This window comes from Podarcis tiliguerta (genome assembly GCF_965153285.1).
Source record: "Podarcis tiliguerta genome assembly, chromosome: 4".
Classification (NCBI taxonomy): domain Eukaryota; kingdom Metazoa; phylum Chordata; class Lepidosauria; order Squamata; family Lacertidae; genus Podarcis; species Podarcis tiliguerta.
In genome coordinates, this window is record NC_139537.1 from 48,408,492 (window position 1) to 48,424,276 (window position 15,785).

At 40.8% G+C, this 15,785-nt stretch overlaps 1 protein-coding gene across 4 annotated transcripts in view; it reads right to left on the minus strand.

The window, feature by feature from the left end:
- The window catches only part of APP (amyloid beta precursor protein), a 140,532-nt gene that overhangs the window by 102,548 nt on the left and 22,199 nt on the right, over positions 1-15,785 (minus strand). The window lies entirely within an intron of this gene.

Sequence of the window (15,785 nt, forward strand, 5' to 3'; positions counted from 1 at the left end):
GAAACACAGAAAGAGCACCTGGGAAGGCGCCATCAGTATCTTAGCAGTTACAATACTATAGGGAAGGGCCTATACCCAGTTGTTTCCTATAGCCAGTTGTTTCCTTGCCAAAAGACAGTATTACTCCTCTCCAAGAGCCATTTGTCATGCTGGCTGACACTGAGTAAAAAGCTTACCTGTGCCTTCACATAGCAATGGGAGATGCCCCCTCTTTTTTTACCGGGAACTCCCAAATGCACAGATAGTTTTTTTCCAGATACAGCAACTAATGTTTTGGCCTGCACTTTGAAACCAAAGTGTAGGTAGAATACGCTGAATATGCAAAAGCATCTTGGAAGCCTAGGAGCTTAGTGACCTTGAAATGTACTGCTAGCAGAATTTGTGCTCATTATTCAGGGTTAGAAAGGAAAAACTCACAGGCTTTCAGCATCTGAACACATCTGAATGTTTTATCAAATGCAATGCAATACATGTTCTATAACCTTCATATATTTGGCATGAAGGGAAGAGCCATAGCTCAGAGGTAGAGCATTTGCTTTGGGAATCAAAAGTTTTTCCATCCCCAGCATCTCCACGTTGGGGCTGAGGATGTCCTGTATCAGAAGCCCAGGAAAGTCACTTCCAGTCTGTGAAGATAATACTGAGCTAGATGGAGCAAACTCATCTGACTCAGCATAAAGTCACTGCTGCTGTTTCTATGAACTACACAATTCCAAGGCAAAGAATGCAACTTGAATGTAGAAAGTCTCAACTTCAGTTCCTGATATCTCCAATTAAAAATCTCAGGTAGCAGGAAAGAAGTTCTTTCTTATATTTTGGGTGCACCACTGACAGCAAAGAGTGAAAAACAGAATACAGGCCCAGGTATACCACTGCACAACTTCAAGTACAGCTGTTTGCACAGCTATTCTCACATGTGAGCAGTTACAATCACAACAGCATTCTTCCTTCAGAAGTCAGGAAGGATTAAAAATGCTTCAAAGTCCATGCAAATCTGATGGGATCAGTTTGTGATGTGAACAGGAAACATGTGCTTCCAACTTTCCATAGTCGCAATTGTTTACACACTTGACCTATGCTGTGTCTGTGCATGAACTTATGCTTGTGCAATAGGCCTTGACCTCCTTACCCTTCTCCCCTCTTCTTCCAGCAGTCCCCTACACACCTTCAAAATCACCCACCCACCCCAGATCCTCTGCAGAGACTCTGAAGGTGTGCAAGGAGGAGAGCAGCCAGGTCAAGTTAGTTCACCCACTAGTTATAACTTTTAACACTCACTTTGCTAGGACAGGCTTACATATTATCTGATGGTACAGATCGCTTTGTTTACATTTTCATCTCTAAAAAAAACATTCATTCCACCTAACTCCACGTTTCCATATATCTTACATTTTTTTGGATGAATCAGTTCAGGTGGCTCAGAAAACATTCACTCAGATTATTAAAACTGGTCACATCTTCAAAGGCTCTTAGAATGCAGCATCTGCTTTCAGGTGCCTTAAAAGGAGCTGCCATCTGACACAAAGGCTTTTGGTAACTTAATATTAATCCTCTTCAAAAATCAAATTAGCCTCAAGATGCTTAGTGAGCAACAATAAAGCCATGTAACAGTAGACTCATTTGCTTGAAGTGACAGCATCAGCAGATACATGAAACCACAATGATTCTGACTGCAACTGGCATAAATACAATGGAAACATGTGTTATACATCAGTATGTCGAAGAATATCCATTTCCAGGAGAAAGCGAGGATGTCTCATGGAAGATGTTCCATGTAACTTTAGAGAGAACATCTGAATATGTTAGGAGACTAAAAGAATAGTCACGTGAATGAGTTTAGCATATAAAGGCAAAAACATGCAGCATCCTGGGCAACTTAAGACAGTTTTTCCAGACAAGGGCTGGATGGAACAACTATCATATCATAGTCCAAAATCCACATACCCAAAACCGCATTAGGTTTTCAACAGCCTTGCCAATTTTTAATCAAGGGCTGGTGAAAAGATTGCACTCAGAAATATGCTGCCATAAGGAAAGAATAAAATTTGGAGGTCTCTTATAAACCAAGAGAATGTCTACCAAATAAACACACATCACGGTAAACCACAAGCAACAGTGTACCCATAAACACACAGCGTACAATAAACACATACACACCACAAACTCAGCTCAATTTATATCGCATTTAGCACAACTTAGATGTGACATGCATGTGAGAAAACTGTTCTAGTTTATTTTGTCAGTTCATCAGAAGGGATGACATTTGGGAGTCCTTTGAAGGTAGTAACCAATGTGTTTTCTTCAGCATCACACAGAAATGCTGAATGAGAATGTGCTGCCTGATGCCCTAAATTCATTAGAACAGAAATGTTACACTGACATCTGCTACCAACAGCTGTAAATATAGGAAATTCATTAGCTGCCTGCCCAATACACAAGAGCCGCATAAGAAAACACATCAACTGTGGAAGTCATACATCTATATTAATCATGATTATGATCTAAACTTTTCTTACTGTTTAAAGTGTCCCTTAATTGCATCCACAACTCCATATGACAAGAAACATTAAACTGTCTTCAACAAATAAGTAATGTGGAATACTAAATATGCTGAAGGCTTAATTAGCAAACGCCTGTCAACTCCAGTGCTATGAAGAAGTCTCAATGTGCTCATGACTTGTCTTAATAATTCAATAAACCAGGGAGTGGAAAGAAAATATGATATTGCCATGATTATGGACGATGGACTATTTAATAACTAAGTCAATGACTAAATCTTTAGTGGCTAATAGCCCAATTTACTCAGAAGTAAATTGAGATTTGCTGCTGGGGGAACATGCATAAAAGTGCAGCATAACTGTACAATGCTTTACGTGTCTACTCAGTAGTAACTGCCACGGAATTCAATAGTATTTATTCCAAGTGGTATACGATTGCCGTCTAAATAATCTAAGCACTGATTTTCTCATATGGATTCCACTTAGCTTCTCCCCCAGCACGAAGAGGAGCAACAAACCAAGATTCCTGACTCAGCCTGACATCTGAACTGGATATCATGGGTTATTGCCCTCCAAACAAACCACAATGCAAAGCCAAGGTTTATTGTTGGCTTCCCAATCTTGGGTTAGCTTGGAGTGAAACAAGCCACAAGGCACAGTTAGACAGAATGCTAACAGGGATTGTTGCTCTCACTAGAGCAGAAAAGCTGGAGAGATCTCAACATTTGCAGGGAAGCATTAACAATGGTTTGCCATGATGTGTGCAGTCAAAACTGTCTACCCAACCTCCTCCCTCTGCTCTTGTGCTGATTATCCCAAAAGAGTTACTGTATATAAATTAGATGAACATGGGAGCTACAGAGAGCTGTTCTAATTTACGACTAAGAGTAAGATATGCATATAGATATGGATAGATATAAGGGACGCGGGTGGCACTGTGGTCTAAACCACTGAGCCTAGGGCTTGCCGATCAGAAGGTCGGCAGTTCGAATCCCCGCGACAGGGTGAGCTCCCACTGCTCGGGTCCCAGCTCCTGCCAACCTAGCAGTTCGAAAGCACGTCAAAGTGCAAGTAGATAAATAGGTACCACTCTGGCGATATTTCAGGAGCTTGTTCACTCATAGGACAGAGGATGGCCCAGTGGAAAAACTCACCTTCACATATTGTTAGTCTCACCCTTACTGTGCAAGGTTGCTAAAAGTTAATCATTCCAACACAGGCTGTAGACATTCACCTCTAATGAAAGTTTATACAGACTCAGATCTTATTTATTTAGCGGAGAATCAATTTGCACTCTGCCTGCTGCATACAATATGCAGCATTACCTTAAAAGGGATTAATCATGGATCACTTAATACAGCCCTATTAAATTTAACAGGACTACCACAGTGTTGAGCGGTCACCTAACCCTTGAGAATTAAAGAAGCGGAAAAGCGAAGAACCTTTGGGAAAAGTTAGTCAAGGTGAAACATTTTTCTCCTGAAAACCCGAAAACACTTGATGTCCAAATGCTGACAGCAATGTAAAAGGGAAGGAATCCTTGAAAAGGTCAGCTGATTCTTGCAACAAGGATAGGAGGTGCTACTTCTGAGTTTTCCCCAAAGCACCAAATGAGGCGCTAAAGAAGCTCCATTGGTTACCATTATGGGCGATTTAGGTTATATTTAAAATGTGGTTCTCAGATAACTAAACATTTCTGTGGGGTGTCCTCTCCTCTCTCCGACAGTTCAAATCTGTCACCCCAGAACACTCCAAGCTTGGAAACCTGTGTCTTACCTGAATATCAGTTAAAAGGGTCACTAGACAAACACAGCACATAGCAGTCACAGAAGCATAGAAAGTCCCCTTATAAAAAGGCAGACCACCAGTTTACACACAGACTAGCAGCTACTCTCCAGGGTTTCAGACCAGAGTTCTCTCCCAGCCCTACCTGGAGATGTTAGGGATTGACCCTGTGACCTTCTGCACCATCCTACTTACCACTTTGTTTGCACCTAGTCCATTCTGAATCCCAGTGTCCCCAAGATAAGAGTTCTGAAGCAAAGTTCCTCAGAAGAATATTTGTGGCCTTCCACATGTTGCTGGATTACACCTTCCATAATCCCCCGCCACTCATCATGCTGCTTAGTGCTGATGGAAGCTGGAGTCCAATAGCATCTGAAAGGTCACAGGTTCCCCCTTCCCTGCAGTAGGTACTTGAAGCTTTCTCATGCGGTCAACCTGTCTTCTGAGACTGAGCATGGCCACCCCCTCCACTTCCAAGCACCCACAGAGAGATGCAAATGGGTGATCACTTCCTCCCTGTGTGGCCACCCATGCTATGCAGTATGTCTATAAAAGAATCTATCAAGCATTGCCAAATGATTAGGGGAAGTGGGTTTATTCAGGTAGCTCCAAGGTTTGGAGCCTCTGGTTTAATTCAGAGCTAGGCGGTTGGAAGAAACAGCAGCAGTAACAACCAGGGGGGTGGGTTTTTTGGTTGTTGTTTTTTTAAAAAGTAGGGCATGGGCTTATGGTGGCAGTGGTGAAACAGAAAGTTTGCAAATGGTAAACCATTTGGTTGAAAGCCACAGCATTAAGTCATGCAACTTTAAATAAAGACAGATACAATTTTATGCATATTCTGGGGCTTTCTGAAGCCTCAGAATTGTTTGGTTCCGTGCAAGTAATCCCTCAGCATGTGTCATCCATCACTTCTAAAGATAACTTTCTTTAACCAAGAAACTTTACACATCTCTGAATCATCAGAAGTACTACCATGTGGATTACAAGACTAAGTATCCCCACAATTTCCCACAATTATAGACTGGCTAGGGAAAAAGTATGGGATGCTACATTGTTAATCCAGATAACTTGTTTTTCTAGCAGCTGATCAAGAAAAACAGACAGATCCATTGAAAATGTGTGTTTATTAATTTTTAGAACACATCTCAATATAAAAATCAAGCCTTAATGTGTGTTTTTCTTTGCTGCAATGTTAGTTTAGGGTTTTATTACGGTTATATCAAATACATTGTACTTGCAGTTTTTAAAAGATCTTATATTTTGTTTGTAAATACATCTAGCTTGTTACGTTTCTTATGAGTGTAAATTTCTCTTTTTATAATAAAAAGCTGTTTTAAATAATGACTAGATAATGTGTTTCCTGTTTAATTGCTAAGGGCTTATGCCCCGCTAACTCCACTCTCACCAACCTGCCAATCCCTCCATATTAAAGCCCTCTCCCAGGCTTCCCACCCCATGCATCCTTTATCTCTCTCACATACCATATTATTTCTTACATGTGAGGAAGCTGAGGAGCAGAAAAGAGAAGGACTTACCTTGCCTCTTCCTTGCATTATCTACAGTATTTCACAGACCAGCTTACAATTTCCTGAACCACCAATAGTTGACCTAAACTAAAAATGCCACTGCTCGTTTTCTCTCTCTCTCTCTCTCTCTCACGATTAATTTATTCTGCTTATCAGAGAGCCTTGAAGAGGTTTTCCTGCAAAGCCATTTGATAAAACCAAGCACACAACAGAATTAATTTGCATGTCTGTCCTATTATAAGAAAGTCACACTCACACCTTAGAATGGCACTCGCTTAGGGCAAATCCAATCTGTATTATTGTAGGATGTGGGACAAGGTTTAAAAACACATCTTAACAAACCTGAAAATATTACGTGAAAAACAGTTGCTTTATGTTTCGACCCCCTAACTCTAGTAAGATGTGAAGATGTGCAATTGCTACAAATAAAAGGTATGCCCCCACGCCCAGAGAGATGCAGTTCAGTTGCGTCAATGGATGAGCCAAAGGATGCCAAGCAAACTGTCAACTTTAAAGGAGGACACAGGCTGGGTAGGGAGCAAAAGGTTGAATCAATTAAATAAGTGTCTGCTTACTTTCTTTGCTGCCTGTTCATGGCCCTGTTGGCAGTTGTGCTGCCACCTTCCCAGGGACCAGAGTAAGACAGGAAACATTAGCCTCACCAAAATTTGGCTTCATGACAATGCTACAGAGCCAATGAAACCTGTAATGCCTTAACAATGATTAAGAAGTAACACTGGCCCAGCCAGAACTCTAACCATAGTGAATGCTAACCAGTGTTCAAACCCAGGTCTTGATGTGGGGGAAATTATTATTATTATTATTAAATTTATTTACCACCCTTCATCGGAAGATTTCAGGGTGGTGCACAAGACAAAACTACTGTTTTAGTCACATTCAAATTGATGCAGTTTTTGTGCAATTCATCTTTATTGGTTTTTAACAACAGAGATGCTTTCTTAACATAAGATCACAGTATAAAGTTTCAGTTTCTTGTTGATATACATGTGTTTCTAAATCATAATAAAGAAGAACAAAGATATATTCTTAATCATTCGACTCATTAATATTCTAATTATTTCTGACTTCCCTCCCCTTCTTTCTTGGGTCCTTTAGAGTTCTTGGCTGAATGTATATCATAATAAATCTAGTTTATTGGTAACCATTTTTTGGCTACTTTTTGATGTTTCTTATTACAAGAGTTAATCTAAACAAGTCAAAAAAATTAATTTTCCACAGTGGTCTTTCAGGAATTGTTTAAATATATGCCAATCTTTACAAAAATTTTGTTTCACTTGATCCCTTTTCTGTCCTGTCAGTTTATCCATCAGTTTAATCAGCCATTCTTTTTTTGATGGCATCATCTCACTTTTCCAATTCTGTGCAATCAAAACTCTTGCTGCCGTGGTAGCGTACATAAATAATTTCTTTAAATTTCTTGGAATCTCCCTCCCAATAATACCTAAAAGAAATGCCTCAGGGGTTGGGGGGGGGAATGAAATTTTAAACATCTTTTTCACTTCGTTATAGGCTGAATCCCAAAATTCCTTCATTCTTTTGTAGGTCCACCAGACATGGTACATCGATCCCACCACCTCCTTACATTTCCAACATCAGTCTGAATTATTTTTGTACATTATCACTAATTTCCTTGGTGTTATATACCAGCGATTATATACAAATTGATGCAGTTTTAAAAGGAGGTATATCAAAGCTCAATTTCATTTATTTAATCAATTTATTTAATCTGTGGCACTAATAAGCAGAAAATGCACCAAAGCTTTTATTTTAGGAGCACTGGGGTCACACCATACATTTAAAGCACATGAAACACACATGGCTTCCCTCAAAGAATCCTTGGAACTGCTAAGGGTGCTGGGAATTGTAGTTCTGTGTGGAGTAGATTACAGTTCCCAAGAATCTCTGGAGGAAGCCATGTGCAAATTCCCATGTATAAGAGGAGTGGGAACGCACAATCTGGCAGCCCAGACTCTTTATCATATTTTGTCCCTCGTTAAGGGTTTGTGGACATTATGCCTTCATGAGCCTTCTACAATGGTACCTCGGGATGCGAATGGGATCCGTTCCGGAGCCCTGCTCGCATCCCAAACAGAACGTAAGACGTGACAGCACAAAAAAATAATTAAAAAAAATAATCAAGAAGCTTTGTGAAAAAGACTGATTGAAATGTTGCTTGAAAGATATGATAAGATTAAGAACGGTAAAGTGCAATATAAATTTAAGAAATGTGAGTAGTAGTGAAAATATGGAAAATTGTCAGATAGGCTGAGGGAAGTCTAAAAGATGTATATGTAAGATGCGAATGTTAAATATGGGGGAATGTATATTGGAAACTGAATAAAAATCAATTATATATATATATAAAAGACATGACAGCACATCTGCATGTTCGTGGGTCGCATTTAGCCGCTTCCGCGCATGCGTGTGATGTCATTTTGACCGTCTGCACATGCGTGAGCAGCGAAACTCGGAAGTAACGCGCTCTGTTACTTCCAGGTCGCCACGGAGCGCAACCCGAAAGCGCTCAACCTGAAGCGTATTTATCCTGAGGTATGACTGCATTAGCACTAGCCCTAAAAAGATCCAACTGGCAAATCAAATTTCCTCCAATAAATTCATTGCAAGCTGTAAATCCTACGGATTTCAAAAGAACTTGCCACAACACAGTGAGGTTCAAATTAGCACACAAAGCACTCCAGATGCCCTTATGTCAATCGTTTCAACCCAAATACGCCCTTTAAAAAATGCATTCCAAATCACACCATGCTGTTTCCATCCACAAAATAATTGTCATCTGATGTACCTCAAACCAGCTGAAGCAAGAAGGTGTAAAGCCCACAGGAACTGAATATGACCGTACCTCAGAAAGCTACAGAGTTAGCATATATAAAAGGAAACCACCAAAAAAGCTTGCATGGCAACCCACCTACCTGAAAGAAATAAAAACCCAACCAAGAGGGACAATGACTCTTTGAAGAAAGGCAAAATCATGCACCGGTGGGAAAGGCGAGGCAGATCATTTTCATCTTCACTGCACCAGGTGATCTTTTGTTTGTTCCCATTAAGAGAAAGTTATTATCTGCTAAGAATTCTTTTCTTCAACAGAAAAGAGTCAAAATTATAGGGCTGCACCTGTATAGCTCAGCAATCAACCCTCTTCTACCTGAAAAAAGCTACTGTGGGGGTTACAAACTCCACAATTATACGTCGTCTCTCCCAGAGATAACAGCAACCTGCTTTTTTCTATCAAGCGCAATCCTATATTTCTATTAACCAAGTGGCTGAGGCTCAAGGCAGGGGGCATTGTGATTTTGGCAAGAATGCATGCAAGGCTCAATTGTTCAATTGTGCAATGTTTATTAGGAATAAAGAAGGCAAGGAAGAGAACAAAGGGACAAAGCAGAATATTGAAAATAAAAGGGGCTCTTTAGCTCAAGTCTTTGTATCCTGATCTTACTACAGTGGTACCTAGGGTTAAGTACTTAATTTGTTCCGGAGGTCCATTCTTAACCTGAAACTGTTCTTAACCTGAAGCACCACTTTAGCTAATGGGGCCTCCTGCTGCCGCCGCACCGCCGGAGCACAATTTCTGTTCTCATCCTGAAGCAAAGTTCTTAATCCGAAGTAATATTTCTGAGTTAGCGAAGTCTGTAACCTGAAGCGTATGTAACCTGAAGCGCATGTAACCCAAGGTACCACTGTACTTTAAAGCCAGTGTCTGGTCTCCTCATGAGTAGAATAGGTGGTCAGTCCCCATTCATAGGCTTTCAGTCACAGTTCATTTGACTGGTAGCTGGCACCTTTCAGCCAATTATCTTCCAGGTCACGTTTGCCAGAGAGTCTGCAAACACTTTCAGGGAAGTGGGGAGAGGGGAGATAGCTGTTATTTTTACAGATCTGGGCAGTGGCCATCTGGTGATAAGCATTACCAGCATTTTTCCATCTTTCTGTCAGGCAGCATTTAATATTTTCCTGCTAAACAAGATTTAATGAATAAGCTTTGGGTATGAGAAGGGGCCTGAGCCTTATTCAGCAGCCATGGTGGTGGGCAAGAAATCAGTTTTAGCCACACCTTAAAACAAACACTGGTTTCTCTCATGCTCAAAAATTCAATCCCACCAAAAAGAAAGGCAGTTGATTATGCAATTACAAGGTGCTTTCTCTTCCTGCTAAGTTGTGTGGCATTAGAACAATTCTCACCAAGGGTTACACAAGTTTCTCATAAGGAATACAGTGTCACATACAACAACAGTGTTGAGAAAAACAATAATCACAGTAGCAGTATGGTGGACTCCTCGTTTCACCTGATATCATAAAGCAATATTTAATGTTTAAACAGCTACTATAAACATGCAGGCATAACACAGAGGTTATCTGCTGTAAGCACAAAAGCCTCACACTTAAAAGAAAACAAGAATATAATGGATTGAAGAAATCCTCTCACTAGTTAGAGATGTGACCATGTGCCTCAAGGCAGAAATCTCAAACCGGGTAGCTAGGAAGCAAAGTTATCTGAAGGGGATACACAAACGAGCACTTCAAAGCATAGGCTAGTTTAAAGGAACAAAACAATTTAGAGCACAGTAGCTCAAAGGACTTTTGATACATGGCAACTCAATTTAGCTGACAGATATACAAAGAAACCAATTCGCATGACAGGCCATTCAGTGGCAGATGGCTGGGGGCTATTTCCCTCATGTGACTGCTTGTAGCTGGAAGGGAAAAACAACACAAGAGACACAATCCAAATCATGGATAGGCAAACTAAGGCCCGGGGGCCGGATCGGGCCCAATCGCCTTCTTAATCCGGCCCGTGGATGGTCCGGGAATTAGCGTGCTTTTTACATGAGTAGAATGTGTCCTTTGATTTAAAATGCATCTCTGGGTGATTTGTGGGACCTGCCTGGTGTTTTTACATGAGTAGAATGAGTGTTTTATTTAAAACGCATCTCTGGGTTATTTGTGGGGCATAGGAATTTGTTTATTTTCCCCAAAAAATATAGTCTGGCCTCCCACAAGGTCTGAGGGACACTGGACCGGCCCCCTGCTGAAAAAGTCTGCTGACCCCTGATCCAAATCTTGAAGCTCCTACAAGTCCTGGAATACCCAGCAGGGGCCATCATGTTTCAGGCACCTGGGTTTACTCATTCTCTGCTGGGGAAACGAATAAGACATGGCACAGGGAAATAAACCGCACCTTCTCAGAGCACCTCTGTGAACCGCTAGCTGGTGATAAGCATCACTGGGACTTCCTTGCCTTTCTGCCAAACAGGATTTGATCGTGAACATTTGGGTAGTAGAAGGACGTGGGTGGCGCTGTGGTCTAAACCACAGAGCCTAGGACTTGCTGATCAGAAGGTCAGCGGTTCGAATCCCCGCGACAGGGTGTGCTCCCATTGCTCGGTCCCTGCTCCTGCCAACCTACCAGTTCAAAAGCACGTCAAAGTGCAAGTAGATAAATAGGTACCACTCTGGCAATATTTCAGGAGCTTGTTCACTCATAGGACAGAGGATGGCCCAGTGGAAAAACTCACCTTCACATATTGTTAGTCTCACCCTTACTGTGCAAGGTTGCTAAAAGTTAATCATTCCAACACAGGCTGTAGACATTCACCTTCTTGTCCTTCCCTTTCCTATCACACACTGGCTTCAATGAAAGATCCTGGCTCGTATCAAGTCAGAGTTCCTTGGTTCAGACGTAGCAGAGAACTCTGGTTTAATACAAGCTTTCTCCAAGCATGATAGGAAAGGTGAGAAGAGGAGCAACAGGAGGACCTGTTAACCCCAATGTTTATTCATGGCTTTACGAAGCCTTGCATAATTGCACAAACAGGCCACATTGTGAATACGTATTTCCTTTGTTTTGTTTTTCCTGAAATTTGTGCCGATCAGTTTTATCTGATAACCCCAAGTTCCACTATTTTAAGAAGAGGGGGGATATCCCTTTAATCACTTTCCCCTACAAAATGCTATCCCTCCCTCCCTCCCAATCCTAGCTACCTTCCCCCGATTCCAGAACTAGAAATACCCAAACATAGCTTGAAAAGAAGAAGCATTTGGTGTGTAGGAAAGAGAAAAAAGTATTTCCAAGAGTTGGAATTGTTAGCCTCAAAGAGAGCAAAGAATAGAAACACAACCTTGGGAATTTGCACAAAAAAAGTAGCAAAGCTAAGATTTCTTCTCAAAAGACTTCTAGCTAACATGACACACGCTAACTTGAATGAAAAATAGAGAAAGCTTGCCTTTTTCTACTGAAGAAGTGTAAGACAGGAATAAATTACTGTACTAGGTGTCTATCCCTCTTTGCATAAAATTACAGAGATGGTCCTTTGCCAGTAGTTAATATCAAGTGAATATTCCCAGGAACAAAATATTAAGCTTAAGAAGAGAACTTTAGGAGAATGAGCTTGTCAAAGTGAAGATCAATAATCTGTTAGCAGTCGTGAAAGCAAAAGTTTAACTTTGTTTTATTACAGAGTACAGCTTTCTTCCATTGGGGTTTAATTAAAAGAAATATATCATAAAGAGGTTAGATTAATTTCCCTTTATTTTTTAAAACAACGGAGCATGAACCAAGCAAAGTTTAGTCCTTTTAGGAATCACTGGTTTCAGTGGGAATGTTAAACATATGGGCATAAGTTTCCTACTGAAATTAAAACAATGTAAGAATACTTAACTTTAGAGGATTTTGCTCAGTTACTTTTTCAACACCACCGAATTGTCAGCAATAATTAAAATTTAGCAATTCTGCATGTTAGCACTAAACTTTTATATTTCACCAGGCAATTAGGAATACATCTTTCCACCATGGTTAACTGACGTCTGTTTTCAGTTTTTAAATATGGTTTTTCTTGTATGTTTTTGTTCTCTCACTGCAAAACACTTTGGTTTTTTATGACCAGGGAGGAAGAAAAATGGCACCTTTTTTCAATTCCCTTCATTTCTGACCACTGGACGTGGTAGATACGACCAATGGAAGTTGGAGTCCAGCAATGTTTGAAGGGTCACAGTTTTCTCATTCCTGTCCTTCAACATTCCTGCCCTAGGGCACTTATTTGTTAGACTTCTATTTCAGCCACTATTTCTCAAGTCAGAGACATCATGCGAGGACAAGGCAATCTGATGCACATCTACTCAGAAGTTAGTCCTCTTAATGAGGCCTCTTCTCAGAAAAGTGAAAATGGGATTGCAGACTTAGGGAGGAAGTGGGCCTTGTCTGAGATAGTGCCATTAACCACACATTGGTTTTCCCCCCAATTATATGCTGGAACAGCAAAGACAGACAGGTGGAAAGGATTCACAGCTGAGATTAATGACAAGCTGTTTTTGAAGGAGATTTATATGTTCATGAAAAGCTGCATAATACATACACCACAGCTCATTTGTGTGAAAGTGTTCAGCTGTGGCATTCTGGCAGCAAAATTATAAATAGAACCCTCCACAGTTCCCCGATATATACCCTTTTTTTGTTTTCTTATTAGGACCTAATGAGATGCAGTCACATTGCGAAAGGGGTCATGAATTCCACTATCAGCCAGGAAGGAAATGTCTAGTCCATTTTGTCTCCAGCAGTTCATGTTTCATTATGTAGAATTCCAAAAAAACCCTAATGACACCACACAGCAAGAGTGCAGCAGCCACAGCATCACTCACTAATGATGAGCTGGTGGAGAGAAACTGTAAGCAGAGGGGCTCGTGCCATTTTTGAATCCATCCATCCATCCATTTCATTTCAGGTCCTCAGACATTCTTTTCCACATTCAAGAGCAATCTAAGTTTCCATCTCTATCAGGGTAAAAAAGGTAAAAGGTAAAGGACCCAAGGATGGTTAAGTCCAGCAAAAGGCAACTATGGGGTGCAGCACGTCAGGCCAAGGGAGCCGGCATTTGTCCACAGACAGATTTCTGGGTCACGTGGCCAGCATGACTAAACTGCTTCTGGCACAATGGGACACCGTGATGAATGCACGGAGCACATGGAAATGCCGTTTACCTTCCCACCACAGCAGTACCTATTTATCTACTTGCCCTGGCATGCTTCCAAACTGCTAGGTTGGCAGAAGCTGGGGCAGAGCAATGGGAGCTCCCCGATGCTGCACAGATTCAAACGATGGGGGAGAGAACGCTTTCCCGAGTAAAATTCCAATGCTGAATTTTTCCGTAGGAACAAAATCTCCATTTCATAAGCTCTTTAGCAACGATAAGTGTATGCCAACTGCTAACACACAATCAGGCGAGCTTGGCAGTTTCAACTTCATTGGTTTGCTTAGTAAACACAAATAAAATAAACATGCAAAATTAAATCACTTATTGGGACATCAAAAAAAAATTGCCAGCGCAAAACTGTCCAAAACATTACTGAACTCTAAATCAGAGGCTGCATTTCAGGTGATTTTCTAAGCCAAGGATGTAGAACCTGTCAACAGATGGCCTCCACCCGTCCCCTCCTATTCACATGCAAAAGGCTCCAGTCCTGACATCCGGTTTGAAATATAGCAACACAGAGATTTGTGCCATCCAGCCCAGTCAGGAAGGCAAACCATGTTTTGCTCTTGTTTTACAATCCAGCTTTGAGGGGGATCACTCAAACACAGCGTGTCAATTTGGACATCATGGTGAACTGTGGCTTGGGCTCAACAAGAAGGGGAATTAAGTCCTGTGTGAGAAATAAGGAGGAAAGAGGAAAGAGGGAACACATGAGCATAGCAATCACCACCATCCCCTAAAAGAGTGTTTGAAGGCATGTCTGAATGTGAACACTGAGTGTATACCTGTTTGTACAGACACTGTACAATGTACAAACTAGCTAGAGAATTCCGAACTCAAAGATATGCATCACCACAGGTGAGTATTGCCTCTTTTTAATTACTTTTTCATGCTGTAGCTAAAAATGTTTTTTCCCCTGATCTTTCACTGTCTCAACCATGGACATTGATATTATAATACACAACAGTAACTGCACGAAGCAAAGAGGCATTGTTAGTCTGGAATAAGGTGGAAACGAAGTGTATGCACTCTACGAAAATGAAAACAACAACAACATTCGTTTGCCACCCATCTGACTGGGTTTCCCCAGCTGCTCTGGGTGGCTCCCAACAGAATATTAAAAACATGATAAAAGATCAAACATTAAAAACTTCCCTCAACCTACTTTCATTTGTGAAAGCACAAAGCAACTAAAACTGATGGCCAGTAATTTCTTCATAAACTATATGAGAAGGTTGTTTATAGACCTGACAACTGTGTAGTTTACCTTTATTTCTCTTGCTTGCCCAGGAGTGATGATAGTAGCACCTCAAAGCTGAAATCCTAAAGCACGAGTTAGGGAATTAAAGCCACTGAACTCAGTGGGGTTTATTGCAGAGTAGATGTGGTTGGAGGCTGTGTCTTTTCGTTCATTCTGCCTAACATTTCTTCTTAATTGGCAGTGACGTGTCATCTCATTAATAGAATGGGGGTGGGGAGAGATGCAACACTGTATAGTAACACATTGTAACAACTCTGTATAGTAACACATTGTTACTAGTAACACATGTGTATAGTAACACATTGTAACAACTCTGTATAGTAACACATTGTTACTATACAGAGGTTTTGCATGTGTATTAATTTATCCCTTCTGAAGTGACCCTCAACAGAAATAAGATGCAGGTCTCCAACCTCTGTATATCACCAGATGTCATAAAAGGGTGAGAACCATATGTATACAACCTTTGGTCCCATGGCAGAAGAAAGGCAGAGTGTAGTAAATATAGTAAAATGAATTTCTCAACATGCATACTGTGAGCCTGTCACATTCAGAATAATTAGAAATTTAATATGAGAAGGTTATAATGCCCCTTGTAAGATGGGGATTTAGTCAACGCAACTTGCAGAAAATGGATGTGATCCTATACATACTTACTAGGAATCAGCCCCATTGATCACAGTGCAACTTACTTCTAAGTAAACATGCA